The sequence below is a fragment of the Equus asinus genome, chromosome 1, assembly GCF_041296235.1.
Source record: "Equus asinus isolate D_3611 breed Donkey chromosome 1, EquAss-T2T_v2, whole genome shotgun sequence".
Taxonomy (NCBI): domain Eukaryota; kingdom Metazoa; phylum Chordata; class Mammalia; order Perissodactyla; family Equidae; genus Equus; species Equus asinus.
In genome coordinates, this window is record NC_091790.1 from 128,583,703 (window position 1) to 128,600,378 (window position 16,676).

Here is a 16,676-nt window from a genome sequence, read left to right on the forward strand (position 1 = left end):
GCCACAATATCTGCAGGCTCAGATTGTGTCTTTGTGGTTTATCTTGAGTAGAAAGTTATTATAGGACAGTGAGAGTGAGTATTTAACTTGATTAATTTTACTAAACTCATGACTATATATGAGAATTGTAATAGCAAGGGTCAATGCTGGGGTTAGACAAATGGGAATGAAGAGAAATTTATCTTCTATATTCCAGTATATCTCTCTTTGAGATCACCCCTTCCATATGTAAACACAATGTGGAATCTCATTTTCCTATACTTTAATGGATCCTTCCATCTTGATCATTTTAAAATGTAGTATCACAAAATGTTTATATACACAAATATAGATATATATGTTTTAGTTAAGTAAATTTTTTTCTGCATTTTCTCCCCAAATCCTCCCAGTACACAGTTGTATATTCTAGTTGTAGGTCCCTCTAGTTGTGGTATGTGGGACACTGCCTCAGCGTGGCCTGATGAGTGGTGCCATGTCCGCGCCCAGAATCCGAACCAGTAAAATCCTGGGCTGTTGAAGCATAGCGCACGAGCTTAACCTCTCGGCCATGGGGCCAGCCCCTATTTAGGTAAATTTAAGGTAAATTTTACAGGAAAAAATATTGAATTTTTGAATGAATCAAAAATTGGTTCACCCAATATACCCAATAAGCGGCACCTATGAAGTAATTTCTACCATTTAAAAACAGGACATAAGAGGGGCTGGCCCCATGGTGTAGTGGTTAAGTTTGGTGTACTCCACTTCAGTGGCCCAGGTTCGCAGGTTCAGATCCTGGGTGTGGACCTACACCACTCATCAGCCATACTGTGGTGGCAACCCACATACAAAATAGAGGAAGATTGGCACAGAACAGATGTTAGCTCAGGGCTAATCTTCTTCAAGCAAAAAAAAAAGAAGAGGAAGCTTGGCAAAAGATGTTAGCTCAGGGCAAATCTTCCTCACCAAAAATAATAAATGGGACATAAGAAATTTAGTCTAACCCATTCATTTTATGAGTTAAAACATTGATGTCACAGAAGATTAAAGAACAAGTCTACGTCCATGGATAAGGCAGAATCCAAGGATCTCTTCTCTCAACTCAATACCCCTGGATGAGAGTTACCTTTAGTAATAACTTCAAGGGTAGCTCATGCACTTTTAGATTGTTCTATAAGCTAAAAAAGTTATTTTCCCTATTTATCTAAATTGTGTCTAAGAAGCCACAGAGTATTCTAAGTACTACCGGGTGGATTCACACAGGTGAAGCTTCATCCTCCTTTCATGTGATAGCCTTTGAATTACCTCTTTTCTCCAATTCTCCCATTGAGTTTTGCTTTTTTGCCAAATGGCATGGTGAGTCCCCTCACCATGGTAACAATTCTCCTCTGAGTTAAGTCCCTTTTTAAAATTAATTATCCATTTGAAATCTGAACATAACTCTTTGGAAGTATTAAATGGGATTGTCACCATCCTTCTTACATCTACTAAACTTCTCCAAATTAGTGTGTTACCACTACTAAGAATATTTCGTTTAGAAGTTAATATTTAACTGTGAATTAGATGAATATCCCTTCTTGAAAGGATTTTACATGAGCAGACTGAGGAGTAATTTGGGACAGGATGCTTTTCTTTGCCCCTAAAATCTTAAAGAGTATTTTCTGGCTAATCATTGTATTGTATTCCTTTCACCTAGAACAGTTTAGGCAGCTGAATGAAATCCAATGTTGCTGATAAATTTGGTTATCAACTATAAACACATCATCTATCTTACATAAAGGGAAAAAGAAGACTTCAAAGAGTTTAGATCACGTACTAGATATTGTTCAGACTAGTGCCAAGGAATTAATCATAAATTATTCTCAACAAATTCCTTTCTGTGTGTTGCATTACCCCAGAATGTTGTTCATATCATCTCATCACATATTATATCAAATTTAAAGAGCTATAAAATGGAAAACTTCAGATAAATAATATTACTAATATTCCTTTGTTTAAAGTATAAAGCAGAATTTATTTCATATTACATAGATTTGCATTTCAAATTACTTTAACTGCCCTTAGTATTTTATTCACTGTTCCTACACATAATGTTTGCAAGGAACAGTGAAGAAATCTAGGGAGCATAAGAACCTAAGAATTATCGGCAGTGTATCTCACATTCAAATTTTGTTGTAAATTCATTTGACCAAATTTCTTTTCATTTTTTGTTGCCAACTAATTTGCACAGTCTATAAGAAAAGCTAAAAAACTTAATTGGTTAATGCTATTTCTTAAATATTAATATGAATCTATAATCTTTAAAACACTGAACATTTCTAACTTGGAATTTGTACTGCTATGTTCTTTCAAGCTAAAACGCAGGTAGTCTTATGCTATAAAATTTTAATGATAAAGTGCCATCCAAACAAATAATAGAGAATGATTTCCTTCTTATAAGTTGTTTAGTCTTCATTTGTTACTAAGCTGACATTACTGACATCTGACACTGCTCATTCTTTGGTTTAAAAGTGAAAAGCTTCTTAGGAACAAAAGTCTCTCGTCCATCTTAATTCCCTAAAGAGTTTATTCCTTTGGGCAAAATAATCATGTGGAGCACCTGTGGTGCAAGTGCTAAAGAACTAGCAAGCAAAACCCAGCCACAGCTGTGCTGTAATCACTGACGTGTGCCCAGTACATAATGGCACATTAGGTAGGCATTGATCTCTGCCAGTTCATGAGGTCTCTTACAGAATTAGGCAGACTTTTTCACTGAAACCCATGGAGCAGAAATTGCTACTTCTAAGCTAATCCATTTTCAAATTACCATCCAATTGTGACTGATGACCTCACTACAAATCCGCTTCTCTACCTCCAACCACTCAATAAACGAAGGAGAATCAACCATTATTTCCCTTTATTTTCAACTCTTTCAAAAAACTCTTCTTGTCATTCTTGGTCACCTTTGGTGCCACTGCAGCTGTGATAAGTATGATAAATGTTAAACGCTGACTAATTGTCAGTGCTTATTTGGAAGTTAAAATGGGAAAGTAGAATATGTACTTAGTATGAAATATGGTTTAACTAAGATTTGATTTTAAAATTGCTGCTATAAATTATGGCTAATTTAATTATCTTATTTTAAGTAATTTATTCAGATTAAGGTATACTGAATGCCTGATCAAAAAACAATCCATCACTACAATATTCAGCTATTCCTTGGTGAAAACCCTGGGTCCAGTTTAATCACCCGAGTAGATAAAACTTAAAACATTTAAGAGAAGACCCTCTATTCTGAAAATGGAGGCAATTCTCCATACTTTATTTAATTGATGGCAATATCATGTAAAAATGTGTTAGAGGGAGAAAACACACAAATTAGGATTGACCAAAACCTATTCCTAATTTCTCCTCAACAAACTTCATCACAGAAGGGAACAGTAGTGACTTTATGACACACAAAATTTGGTAGTTGCAAGAATGTGTAAATAAAGAATGTAGAAAAGTGATCCTGACTTGCATCAATTTCTATTAGAAAATTATAATTAACTGTAACTTTCACAGGCTTTTGGACATATTTTAAAAGTCAATGTTTACTGTATATTTTGTGGGTTACTTATATTGTGAAAATATCTTGCCTGTTTCTCTCAAAGTTTTTCCTGTGGACCAGTTAGTAGAGATGTAATTGGCGAATATATTAATGTATGCATGGGAAGATTCATTTATATATTTCTCGAAGCAAATTATATACAAGTAGTAATTTAGAAACAGTTCTAGCAAAATTGTGGAATGTCTGTTTACAAATGCATTGGATGAAGCAGTAGTTACAAAAATCTCAGCCTTGGCAGGGTGATGGATGAGGCAGAGAAATAATTATTTCCATGTCTATAATTAAAGCACATATTTTTGAATGTTTCCATCCCAAATATAATCAAGATTCAAACATCTGGACCAGTCATTGCTGTGAAGCCCTATCCTTGCTGGTTTATCCGTAGTGCCCTGGCAAAGGACTGACATAATTACCTATTCAGAGCCAGGTTAGCAGCACATTGGTTTCTTGAAAGAATATCTTCTTAAAGGAGTTGGAGTCGCTTTCTCACAGTTCCCTTTTGATTTATGTAGGTATGTCAGGGCTTCCTTCTGAACATTAATCAATGGTGTTTCTTATATTTAGTGTATAGACAAGGGCAATTCATTTTTAAAGTGAGAACACTACTTCTTCTAACCTGCTAATAGTAGGTGGAATAAAAGATACCAAAGTAATTCACAGATGCAAAAAAAAAAATTAACAATTCTGTTTTGCTTTAAATATCTTAATTTTAAGAGTAATATTATTGGGCCACCCCAATGGCCTAGTGGTTAAGTTCACTGCACTGGCTTCAGAGGCCCAGGTTTGGTTCCTGGGCATAGACCCACACCACTTATCTATCAGTGGTCATACTGTGGGGGTGGCTCACATATCAAAAGGGAAGACTGGCAACAGATGTTACCTCAGGGTGTATCTTCCTCGGCAGAAAAAAAAAAAAAGAGTAATATTATCAACTTGATTACCTGTACAAATGGATTTGGGATAAGTCACTGCTCTATAAATTACAAACAATAATCCAAAAAATATTTCAAGTGCACTTATCTAATTATTTTCCAGAATATCTACGTTTTGTTATAATTAATATTTTCAAAAATAATCAACATGTGTTCACCTCAACTATTGAAAATATAAGGAGCTATGTAAAGAGAAAAATTTAAATTAAATTCCTTATATTAACTCCCTTCCTCATGCTCCAGGTTTCCAACAGCAGCCTCCTCCATATCTTTCTTCACATTGATGAAAAATCATATATATACCTATATATCATATAGATTGAATTTTATGTTATCTGTTTAAAAAAACAGTATCATAACATAAATGTTGTTTAGCAAAAATATTTCTTTCATGAAACAAACATCATGAATAAGCCTGCACACAAATACATTGATCCGATCTGTTAATCAACATGGATTATTCAATAGTATGGATTCAAACTACATTACTTAACTCTTTACCACTGGTGAACATTTTGGATATTCCTGGAGTGGTTTTTCCTTTTGTCTTTGTTTATTTGTCTTATTTGTTTGTTAGTTGTTACTTTATTAAAATATATGCATTTTTATTTCAGTAGATAGTTCTTGATTAGTTTTCATGAATTCATGGCTATTTGGATTCCCTCCAGCAATGAATGTGCCCACATCCTGGCATCCTAGCAAACATTAACTAGCTTTCCTATTTTTAATTTTCATCAACCTTATGAAAGAAAAATGGTATCTCATTACTGCTGTAGTTGGCACTTCCCTACTGGTAAGCTTTAGTGTCCTTTCATATGTTTGCTGCACATTATAGCTCCGTCTGCTGTAATTATCTATTTATATGCTTTGGTCAATTTGTATTAAGTTATTTGTCTCTATTTGTTACCATAATTAAATAAATTAAATTCCTATATTATTCTCATGGGAGTTGCATGAAGGCTAAGTGAAGACTGAGAAGTGGGCACTTTGCCATCCTAGCACTTACCATATTTTATTGAAAATTTTCGCTATATTGCTCCTGTGATGACATTCCTTTTATTGTAGGGCAGGACACTTATTTTTATTCCTCTATTACTAATAATTTGCATAATATCTGGGGTACTCTAAATATTCAGGGAATGAATGTTGAACTGGTAAAATGGTGAGAAAAGTACCTCTTCAGTTAAACTGTCAGATACCTGAGGAAAGGAATCACACCTCTTATTCATGTGTCCCCAACAGACAGCTGTTCAGAAAATACATCTGAATTAATTGATTGCTTAAACTTTTTTTCCAGCTTTATTGAGATATAATTGGCATACAACAGTGTGTAAGTTTAAGGTATACAATGCGATGTTGTGACACATGTATGCATTGCAAAATGACTACCACAATAAGGTTAGTTAATACCTCCACCACCTCACATAATTACCATTTTACCATTTGTGTGGGTGTGTTTGGTGAGAACATTTAAGATTTGCTCTCTTAGCAACTTTCAAGTATATAATACAGTGTACTATATACAACTATAGTCCCCATGCTGTCCATGACATCCCTAGAAATTATTCATCTTATAACTGAAAGATTTTCCCCTATAACCAAAATCTTCCCATTTCCCCCACACCCTCAGCTCCAGGCAACCACCATTCTACTCAGTTTCTATGAGTTCAGCTTTTTTGGATTCCACTAAGTGAGATCATACAGTATTTATCTTTCTCTGTCGGACATTTCACTTTTCATTGCTCAATCTTGAAACCCTTTTCCCTGCCTTCACAATTCCTCTGGAGCTGAGAATAGTTTAGCTTCAAGTTTAAACCTGTGGTTGGAGAGCGCTAGAGGCCCTTCTCTTCTCAATGCTATCTGTAGGACCTCTATGTAATATACATTTTTTAATGTTAACTTTTCCTAGTTTCCTTACTTTTTACTATTATATTAATTGCATCCAAACTTGGCAATTGAGGATTGTGTGGAATTTTGACTAACATGCCTCAGATGTGCATGATCTCAGCCTGTAGGATATGAAAGAATCTAATTTAGAAGGCACTTCCATGAACTACAGAGTCTAGACTACCAATTGGTCTAGAATATTTCTGTAAGACAATGGTCTCTTGATTCAAAATAGACATTAATCAAAATACTGACAGTATCGTTTTGTTGTTAAATGAGACATTATGTTTGTTATTTTCATCTGATATTCTTGCACTAAGTCACCAGGTTGTAGAGGTAAAGATTTTCTTCATTCACAAAATATAAATGCTATAATTCATCTTTTGCTTGAGGCAAAACTTTTCAAAAGAATACATTTTTTAAGGAGGGAAATAACTGAAGTGAAGTTCACATGTTTGCAATAGAAAAAGTGTCTTTATTATTTCAAAAATTTGATTTCTACACCTAGGCTTTCCTTTGACTGTGTTTATTTGGTACAAATCATTTTGCCTTTCTCTCCTCATTTTGTTCATTCTTACACCTAAATGAATTGCTCAGAATGATCGCTAAAAACTTCCTGCTCTAACTTTCCTGTCTTTGATAAAACAAAGCAACTAATAAGTAACCAAATTTGTAATTGTGCCCTCTGATATTCAAGCCAAAATTTTAGACAATAATTGTTGTTTTACTACCTAGTGCACCACTTCTTGGTTGTACTTAACTTTTAGTTATAATCAAGGATTTTCATTATGATTCGAAAATGTCAACCAACACACTGAGGATAATGTTCGCAAAACTTTTGATATGATATCCATTACCATGGTTGGGTTTGATAACTCAAAGAATGTTCATAAATGCACAAGGCAAAGCCTCTTTCATAGTGAATATTCACATATCTTTTTGAAGGAGCCAGAAACCATGAAAATAATTAAGCAAAATATATAATATTTAAATGTAAGCTCAACTAATCAAGCAATCAATATATTAACTGAGCAATTACTATTGAATAAAACAGTAACAAGAAAGAGAATCACAATTCCCAACTTAATAGAAAATATTTCTAAAAAACAAGCATTGAACAAGTTATAAGTGTGACAACTACTGCAAAATTTGAAGGCTTTTTTTTTTTGGACGTAATATTGGGATGAGACATGAAGGTTTTACATGGAATTACCTAGATGAGTGGATGAGATTGAAATTGGGCATTTTGGCAGACCAATTGGTACAACCATTTTATGTAGTTTCTTCAAAATGGCTACCTCAACACGTGTGACCTCTTTTTAATTATGAATTCAAGCAACGTACTCGTCTACTACTTTAGAAATTGGATAAGATTCATGGTAAGAGATGGATATGTTTTGCATATTACCTAGTAACAAAAATTTAAGTGTCTTGATCTATTTGGTCCGTTGTTTCCTTACCGGCTGAATCCATGGCAGTCTATATAGCCAGTTATAGCAGTTATTGCTGCAGAGGGACTTCTTGACCACTTAAAAGGGAAATTTGAGGTGTTCTTTAAATGATTATAGAACTGCAATTGATTTTTCTATTGATGTGAACAAGTAGATCCCAGATATTCCAGGAATCCTTTAAGATTACACGTTTTTATCTTATTCATCTTAGTATTTCTATGTTTCTTTGTGATAGCTTTTTAGTCAATATCCAAGGATAATTTAGTATTGTGAATGGAGAACTCTTTTAGATGTTAGGGGAAAATCTTTTAAATGCCATCATTTTATATCTATTATATATATATATATATGTATATATATATATATATACATACACACACACACTTTTGTTTACTACAAAATTTCCAACTCACTGTCCCCCAAAAAGCCACAGCTTGCCAATATAGCAATGTATTTATGGCTTTAACACCACTTCAAATCATGTCAATTTTGTCATATTATTCAGTAACATGGCTTTCTGAGTCCAGTTTGATACTCTATTTTTTTGAGATTTTAAATCATATTTGAGAAACACTACTTAAAATATGTTAGGAAATTTTATCTGAACTCTTGTGCTCTTCTGATTAAGAAATAATTCTATGATTTGGTCTTAATTTTTTTTTTAAACTCTACTAAAAGAAGTTCTAAAAGAAAAAAGACATAATTGTCCTTAACAAAGAAAGCTCAAGGGAACTTGTGACCACAGTTTTAGAATAAAGTAGGATAAAAGTCTTCAAAAACTTTAGAGTCTGAGTCTCAAGTTTTGTAGTGTAGATTAAATTGTTCCAGAAATTCAATTCAAAAACTAATCTACACAGGTCTATGTACAACAGTCTACAAATCCATCTATTGTTAATACTCTGCTCTTTTATGCTTATTGTTTCACCTTTTGTTATTTTCAGTTCTGGCTAATTGCTGTTGGTTAAGTTTTCGCTAAAAAGTAGAATGGGATGGTTTCTGTAGCAACTGTCCCAGATCTCAGGCAAATCCCTGACAACTATGGTTAGCTCTTCCAGACATAAGTTGTTTCAAAGTCCAGTTGTGGTGCAAGAAGGATATGGTTTTGATGAAACACAGATAAGGTGCAACTATATTTCAGTCTATACTTCCATTTAAACTACAGTCAACTATCTATGGTAATAGGAGAACAGAAATAACATGAGTAATGGTAATATCTAGGTAATCTCAAAGCATCATTTTAGCTGATAATTTCCAATCCTTCCATTTCCCCCACCCTATTCCCAAAATATCAGCAATCAGCAGGTATTTTCCCACTGCCAACTATTAAAGAAACTAAACAACACAGGAGAAAGTACCCCACATATCACTATTTGGTGGTCCACTGTGAATAGACTGACTTGCCTACAGGCCAGTATAATGTGCTGTCTAATGATCCACCACAAAGTATCCTCAAATCCCTACCCCTCCATCCCTTCTCCATACGGTGCTTCCAAAAATGGTTTGATATCTCACTCATAAATACCAATGGACAGCCCAGAATCAATTGACTCATGAGGAAAACCAACAACATGAATGAGGAACAAAAATCCCCCAAAATCACCAAATGAAGGAACCTGAAAAAAAGAATGAAGGGTATGAAAAACATAATATAATGAACATTCCTGAGAAATAAGAAATGATGCTTAATCTATTAAAAACAAATAAGCAAACAAATAAGACTATAAGGAAAAGAAACAGAGAACCAAAAAGAGCTCTTAGCAATTAAAGGTATGATAAGTATAATAAGAACTTCACCAGAAGGGTTGTAAGACAAAGTCAAGAAAAATTCCACAAAGTAAAACAGCAAGAACGCAAAATTCAAAAACAGAAGTAAAAGGAAATTACTTGATCAATTAAAGTAGTCAAATATGAGATTTTTAGGACTAACAGAATGTGAAGACAGAAAATCCAGGGAAGAAATTTATCTATATTTATGTTTCTTTTATATATATTTCACATTATGTATCTTATCTATCTATCCATATCTTGATATATATTTCATATATACCGATATATCTATATCCAACTCTATATCTCTACATAGATACATATCTTCATATACACCAAGAAAATTTCCCATAACTGAAGGGCGTCTGTCTTCAGATTAAAAGGGTCTTCTCAGTGCTTAGTGTAAAGATAACAAAATAAAACAAATTGCAAAAGGCATAACATTACTACCTTTCAGAATATCAGGGATAAAAATATGATGGCAAAAGCTTTTTTTGCTTGCTGGGGGGTGGGGATACATGTTACACAGGAACAGAAATCAGAATGCATTAAATGCTCAACTGTCACATTAAACAGATGACTTGGAAATTAGATGCAAATATTAAGCATAAGAATGCTGGATTGACTATATTAATATCAGCTAAAATAGACATCAAGGCAAAAGCATTACCAAATGAAAAGAAACAGTACACAACAATAAAAGGATCAATTCAGTAGGAAGATATACTAAGCATAAATGTATATGAACCTATAAAAAAAATGACAAGGGCTCAGGCCTGTGGCTGAATGGTTAAAGTTTCATATGCTCTGCTTCAGTGGCCCAGGTTCATGGGTTCAGTCCCAGGCACAGACCTATTCCACTCACCAGCCATGCTGTGGAGGTGTCCCACATACAAAATAAATAGAGGATTGGTAGGGATGTTAGCTCAGGAAGAATCTTCCTTAACAACAACAACAAAAAGACAAAATACAGGAAGCAATAATTGACAGAACTAAAGGAGGAAAACTAAAATTATATAATCATCGTAAGGAATTTTGTTAGTCGATCCACTTAGTGGATTTAATAAACACTATGCAGCACATAAGTTGGGTCTTAAAAGAACTCTCAGCAGGTTCTAAATGATTGATATCAGAATATGTTCTCTGACTACAATGGAATTAAATTAAAAATCAATAAGATATCTAGAGAAACATAAATTGATTTATAGATTCAACAAAATCCCAATCAAAATTTCAGGAGGCTTTTTTGTGTGTTTGTTGGGGGTTGGGGGTGTTATATGGGAAACAACCTAGAAGAACCAAAGAAATTTTAAAATACAGCTGAGTTAGTTATCTTACAGAATTTGATTTCAAGACTTAGTATAAATCTGCAAAAATCAAGACAATATGTTGTTGACAAAAAGGTAGACACATGGTCTGACGGAGTAAATTAGAGAGTCCAGATGTAGGCCATTGATATTTGACAAAATTCCTAAGGTAAGTCAATGTGGAAAAGAATGTCTTTTCAACAAATGAGCCTCAAACTACATGCAAAAATTGACTCAAAATGGATCATAGTCCTTCAACAACTAAAACAATAAAACTCTTGGAAGAAATTATTGGATAAAAAATTTAACCTTGGGGTAAGCAAACATTTCTTAATTAGTATCCAACAGTACAAATATAAAAGAATAAAAGCACTTTATCAATACTGAAAATTTCGCTCTCCAAAAGAAATTTAAGAAAATGAAAAAAGAAAGCCTTGAATGGGAGAAAGTACTCACAAAACATATATATCTACCAAAAAACTAGTATCCAGAACATATAAAGTGCTCTTATAACTCAAAAATAATAAGACAAAATCCAATTAAAAACATTGAGTAAAATATTTCAATAGATACTTTAGAAAAGAAGAGATACAGATGGCTAATACAGAAATTAAAAGATGCTCAATATCATTAATCAGAGAAATGCAAACTGATGCCACACTGAAATACCATCACATATACATTAAAATGGCTAAAATTTAAAAAGACTGATAACATAATGTTTTGCAGGAATTCAGAGCAGAGATCAGCAAACTTTTTGTTTAAAGGGCCAGATAGTAAATATTTTAAGCTAAATATTTAGGCCCCATCTTAAGGGCAATATGATCTTTGTCACAATTACTTAATTCTGCTTTTGTAGCATGAAAGCAGCTAATTCATAAATAAATGAGTGTAGGGTCATGTTCCAATACAACTTTATTTACAGAAAAAGCTAAATTTGGCTCAAGAGCTATAGTTTGCAGACTCCTGATGCAGAGCAACAGGAACTCTCATACATTGCTCAGGTGAATGTCAATTGGTACAACCACTTTGGAAAACTTACGTCATTTCTTAAAAAGTTAAACATATACCTGCTAAATGACTCTGATATTCCAATCCTACATATTTTTCCAAGAGAAATGAAAACACAAGTCCACACAAAGACTTTTACATAAATGCTCATAAAAAATTAATTCACAAAAGTCAAAAGATAGAAACAACTAAATATCCAACAACAAGTGAATGAATAAATGAATATAGTATATCCATTCAATGGAAGACTCTTCAGCAATGAAAAGAAATGAACTGCTGATACAAACAGGTACATATATAAATCTCTAAATCATTATGCTAAGCGAAGAAAATACACATAAAAATGCATACTTATACGATTACTTTTATATAAAATGCACACTAATTCATAGTATGAAGAAAGCAAAGGGGCATAAGGAATCTTGCCAGGTGATGGAATATTCTGTATCTTGCTTGTGCTGGTGGTTTCATGGGTCTAGAGTACTGTCAAAACTCATGGAATTGAGCCCTTTAAAATAGATGCAGTTTATATTACCTAAATTAACCCTCAATAAAGTTAGTAAGGAAAAATAAATATATAGAGAGGCTTCACCCAAAGAGATTGTAAACATGTTAAGGAGTTTAACTAAGATACAAGTTCTATGCAGTGTTTTGCCTTTTGTATATGTATCAAGAAATATTTAGCCAGCTGTAAAATGTCATTCCCTAAATGGGGTTGCTCCCTGAGGTAATGTGCTATGCATGTGTTTCTATTATTACCCAATCTTTCTGCTAAATTATTTTTACCCACTGACAGTCTTTTGTTTGTGGAAAAAGAGGATGTTACCTCTTTATTTTGTCCACACAGTTACAAATTACAGATACAGACAATGCTGATAAATAATGTAAATTGTCAATAGATAATCCTAAAATGATAAGGAAGAAAGTCCAGCAAACGGAATATTTTGAGAGCAAGATATTATGATATAAAGAAAAGAACTCCAGAATTAGAGTTTGAAGTTTGGGTTCTTGGTCTCTGTAACTTGTATTAAATTTATCTTAGCCTTAGTTTGCTTATGTAAACAATGAAATGATCTCGCAAGTCCATTCTGGCTCATAAATTCTGTGAATCTAAAAACATTTAGTACAGATTATCAAAGGTAAAATAAAAAAATAGAACAGAACAGTTTGGGGGAAGAAGGAATTATTAGATGGAAAAATAAAGATTCAGTCTGAAACTGAAGTAGGTTTTATGAAACACGCAGGCTGAGGTTTTTCAAAGAGATAGGTAACATTCTTCTACTCATGGCCATTTGGATACCACACTCACTGGGTGCAGAGGTTAGGCATGCGCTGGATTCTCTTGGGAGCAAAGCCACACCTTTAGGCACTCTTTCTGACCCTGTGGGCGCTAATATCTAGCCAAGGCAATGAGGTGAGAGCTTGCTAGTTGCTCAGGTCACCAAAGTTTCTTGTTACTAAAGCTGAGTGTGTGCTCAGTTCCGGAATGATTTTCTTAGCACACCTGAGCAATCTTTCTCTCTTTAAAAAATGTTTAGGGAATTCTCTGATAAAGAAAAGATATTCTAAATCCTTGAAAAATCTTAGAAGTGGTTACAACACAAGTTAAAATATTAATATCCTATAAGCTAAGAGAGCCTATTTAAAAATAAAAATTAAATAACAGCTAAATTAATAGGTGAACATACTGAGTTAAAATGATTCTTCTTTTGAAACAAAAGTTTTTTCCCTCTTAAACACTGACATCCGTTAGAGAATTTTATATATTTTAAAGATTTTATTTTTTTCCTTTTTCTCCCCAAAGCCCCCCGGTACATAGTTGTATATTCTTTGTTGTGGGTTCTTCTAGTTGTGGCATGTGGGACACCACCTCAGCGTGGTTTGATGAGCAGTGCCATGTCCGTGCCCAGGATTCGAACCAATGAAACACTGGGCCGCCTGCAGCAGAGTGTGTGAACTTAACCACTTGGCCACGGGGCCAGCCCCGAGAATTTTATCTGTTTTAAATGGTTTTGTTTCAACTCAATTCACCAGCCACATATCTGTATAAAAACATTCGTGGGGCCTGCCCAGTGGCATAGCGGGTAAGTTTGGCGCTCTCTTCTTCAGCAGCTGCATAGGTTTGAGGGTTCGGATCTCATGCACAGACATACACCACTCATAAAGCCATGCTGTGGCAGCAACCCACATGCAAAATAGAGGAAGACTGGCATAGATGTTAGCTCAGAGCCAATCTTTCTCAAGCAAAAGAAAAGAGAAAGACTGGCAACAGATGTTAGCTCAGGGCAAATCTTCCTCACCTAAAAAGGTTCTTATTTTTTCTTTCAGTCACTAATTAAATAAATATTGTCTGTCCCTTAAACTGCAGGGTAGGGGAAGGCATAAAGAAGAAAAAATATTTTTCACCTAAAAAGATTATAATATAGAGTAAAAATATAAGACTCATACTTAACCATAAAAAGTAAAATCCTTTTGAAAAATAAAATAAGGAAAAGGTAGTTTGAAAAGTATTCAAATAAAGGAAAACTATATTGTACATTACAAAATTCAATTTTTCAAAAATCACACAATATTTCAAAATATGTAAAGATTGTAAGCAAGTAAAATTAGATATCACTAATCCCAATAGATGAATGAGAATATTAAATAAGGCCGAGGAATTTTATCAATGTCACACAGTGATTCAGCTTAGAAATTCAGAACTATGTGAGTTCTGAAGTGTAATTTCATTCTAGTATATGAGACCACTTCCTTATGAAAGAGACCAAAGTTATTCAGTAGTCGTAAAATTATGAACCTTGAATGGAATACCAAATTAATAAATACTACTTGATCTTCTTAGCATATTGATTTGTATCTTCTTCCTTCTCATCCACACATTTTCAATTTTCCTTTTTAGTTAATGTGGCATTTTATCTCATTTTCCTCTCTTCCAAAATCAGTACATCCTTTTAAACTACAGTCTTTTTTAATTGCCTTCTACTTTTTTAATGAATGCCTGAAATCTTTGTCATGAGCTTCCTAGTAAGGTATTATATATATTCAATCTAGAATTTGTTTAGAATCAAACATATATGGAGCCATGTCTAGGAAACAGTCAATAATTGCAGAACTATTCTCAGATTCAGGAGAGGGAAAAAAATGTGTCATGGATCTTGGCATTCCCTAAGCAAATAAGCCATTAAATAACAAAATTAGCAGGACAAGCAAAATATATTATCTACTCTTTTAGGTAATTATTTATATTAAATATATCATAACACATTTGACATGCCAATAATTCTCCTCCAAGTTATCTATGTTAATATAAAGGGAGAAACCAAGAGAGAGAGTAGCTCTGTCACTGAAATGGACATTGACAAGAAACAGGTCTCAAGGCTCCCAATTGGTATGGCCAGATCACATTTTCCAACAAGCTTATATTTATCTACCCTAGTTTGTATTTGAATTATTCAAAGTCTAGAAGCATAAATTCAGTTCTGCCAATAGTTCTGTTAGGTGGAGTATCTGGAAGTAAATTTCACCAGATTTTAGTCAAATTTGCTACTCCAACTTCTATAAATATTCATTAGTTGACTACTATTCACTATCCCATTTCAACCTGATGGATACATTGTTAATTATATTCAGTGATTTAAGACTCATCCATGTGGACTGTTGAGGGTTTTATAAACTAATTTTGAAAAATTGGCGTGATTTTCAAGTATACCTTAAAAGGCAATGAGGGCAATGATGTTGAAACCAAGTCTATGTATGACTTTGGCCTTTATAAATTTGGAACAGATTTTAATTAGTGCCCAGGATATTCTCTTTGTGAACCTGGCCTTTTTTATTGGTGCCCTATGAGGCAACTGTAATTGGAAAATCAGAAGGTTCTTATTTGCTGAAAAAGAAAGAAAATGTTTAGTATTTGTGCGTATGATGCACTAATGAAAAATAGCATCCAGGAAATTAGTGTTGTGGAAGGCTAAATATTATTCTAGCCCATTAATGAATATACATATATATAAGTGTATATATGTTTATAATGGATGTATATATATGTATATGCATGTATCGGGGAACTGGCAACACTAGAGTCACATTTTGAAGTATTTACTGCCCTACCAATACTAAAGATATGAGACATGTCCCTGTAAAAAATTAAAAATATATATTGACCTGATATTAACAGTAACAACTTCAATGTAGATCTCAAAACAGTGAATTTTCACCTTATGTGATAAGTGATTTGTGTATGTAAGTGATGTTTACATATAGCAATTATAATATAAATAGTTTTCACAAAAAATCTTATTTTTCTGGACACTAAATATGAAAAACCTAGGGAAAAAAGCATTTCTTCACATTAAATAGAGAGAATCATCTAACTAAATCCAAAGAGACTCAATAAAATTGGGAACTCTATAGTTTTACTAAAATAAAAATCAAAATAAAATTGATAAATGAATTTTATTCTACTCAAAAATCCATAAGGGAAAAAAACATTTAAATTCAGTCTTTCTTTTCTTACCAGCCCCATACACTACTCATATATCTCTAAGTTTTAATTCCTTTGTTTATTCCTTCTAATAGCAATTTATATAACACAGTGGAATGGTAAACCTAATAACTGCTAAATTTTCTACCTACTTCAGAAAGGAATCTTTAGGAATAAAGAGGACTTAAAAAATAATATATGTATACATTCAGATTTCTTAACTGTATTTACTTTAAGCGTAAAATTTCAGTCTCACATCTCAGGTCAAAATTAAGA

General features: G+C 33.3%; 1 protein-coding gene across 3 annotated transcripts in view; it reads right to left on the reverse strand.

Annotated features, from left to right (window-relative positions):
• The window catches only part of SEMA3A (semaphorin 3A), a 456,043-nt gene that overhangs the window by 300,588 nt on the left and 138,779 nt on the right, over positions 1 to 16,676 (reverse strand). The window lies entirely within an intron of this gene.